This window comes from Triticum dicoccoides, chromosome 4A (assembly GCF_002162155.2).
Source record: "Triticum dicoccoides isolate Atlit2015 ecotype Zavitan chromosome 4A, WEW_v2.0, whole genome shotgun sequence".
NCBI lineage: Eukaryota > Viridiplantae > Streptophyta > Magnoliopsida > Poales > Poaceae > Triticum > Triticum dicoccoides.
Genome location: NC_041386.1, coordinates 708203185 through 708205189, shown reverse-complemented (window position 1 = coordinate 708205189; position 2005 = coordinate 708203185).

Here is a 2005-nt window from a genome sequence, read left to right as displayed (position 1 = left end):
TTCCAACAGTTTTCTCTAAAAACCACCTCAAATGCCTCACATCTTATTGACTTGGCAAATATTTTTTTTATGGAATGACTTAAGGCCATAAATTAAGTATCACAGGTCCTTACAAACACGCAGTTATAGAAAAAAATACGTTCAAACTCTTGGGGTAGCGAAGTCTTGTTCCTCCTAGACTATTTATATGGCCTTAAGACTTCACCGGCAAGCCCGTGGATTCGCCTCCCCTTTGTCTGCCGCTCCGGCGATCGGCAGCGGGGAAGAGAATACCCGTGCCTCCACTCCGGTTAGTAGTTTAGATTAGGGTTGTTTAGTCCTCGCAGGTGTAACCCTCGGGCGGATGGCAGCGCTTCTTCTTCAAGTTTGCCTTCCGGGTTTTGATCCTCCTCGAGTGCGGTGAGGTTAGGATTTCTCGTCATGTTGTGATGTGCTTCAGATCTATGCAAGGATTCAACGACGCCGACTGCGTCTCCATGAAGCAGGTCCTTAGGAGGACGCGCATGAAGTTTTTTCAACTATTATCGACAAGGTCAACCGTCTCCTGTAGGGGAGCAGCGGCAGCAGCACATTGCCAGGTCACTCTGGCGGCTGTAGTGCTCACTCAGTGGTTTTAGAATTTTGAAGTTATTTTATTATGTTTGAGATGCTTCGTACTCACTAATAGAAAACAGGGCATACGTTCGGGCCAGATTAACCCGTTAGTCCCGGTTCAGTCACGAACTGGGACCCATGGGTCCATTGGTCCCGGTTCGTAAGGCCAGGGGCCTGCCGGGTCTCATGGGGGCATTGGTCCCAGTTCAGCCGGCCCCTTTGGTCCCGGTTGGTGGGACGAACCGGGACCCATGGGCCTCGCTCCTGGCCCACAACCATTGGTCCCGGTTGGTGCCTTGAATCGGTACCAAAGGTGAGTCTTTAGTGCCAGTTCAAGCCATGAACCGGGACCAATGAACCGGCCAGGGGAGAGGGCTTTTGTGTGTAAAACATTAGAAGCAATTTTTTTCATAAAATAAATTAAAAAAGAAAAAAGAAAGAATTTTAATAAAATAAATAAAAATAGAACAATAAGTAGAAACCAAATAAAATAAAAAAGCAAAAAAGAAAGAATTTTCATAAAATAAATAAAAAAGCAAAAAAGAAAATAAAAGAAATAAGTAGAAACAAAATAAACTTTAATAAATAAGTAAAAACAAAATAAACTTTCATAAACCTCTAGTATTATTGAAACTAAAATTATACAAAATTTATGCAACTAAAATTATCAAAGTATTTTCGGTTCAAAACATTAAAACAAAAAAGAATTTTCATAAAGAAATTTTTTGTTAGAAACTTTAATAGCAAAAATAATTATCATCAAGAATTATTGCTAGAAACTAAAATAACAAAATATGTTTCTAAATATAATGATAAAACACAATAATATTAATTAACAGGAAAAAGAATCACTCAATAATCTATTTTTATAGTAAAGTTATTCAAAAACTAGTGGCTCACACAAATTTTAAAAAAATATCAAATTTAAACTATTCAAATTGGAAAACAAATGGCACTAAACAAAAAGTTTATAATTTTTCTAACCTAAAAGCAAAAAGAATTATATGAAAAACTAGTAAGTATTTTGCTGTAAGTATAAACAAAATAAAATAAATAAAGCAAAAAAGAAAACAAAAAAATAAAAAAAGTGCCACCTATTGGGCCACCACGGCCCGAATACGACTAGAAACCCAACCATGGGCCAGGATTCAGGCCCGCAGCAGGCCCAGTAGGCCCACAGACATAGCGTGACAGAGATTAGGCCCGTAAGCCTGCATAGAAGAGGAGCTCGAGAGGGCAACGGCAGTGGGGTTTATAAACCACTCTGAGCCCCTCTCGACTAGCGAGGTGGGACTAAACTTTGGCCGCGACGCGGGCAGCACAGGGCCTTTGGTCCCGGTTGGTGGCACCAACCGGGACTAAAAGGTAGCATTGGTCCCGGTTGGTGCTACCAATCGGGACCAATGCCCCC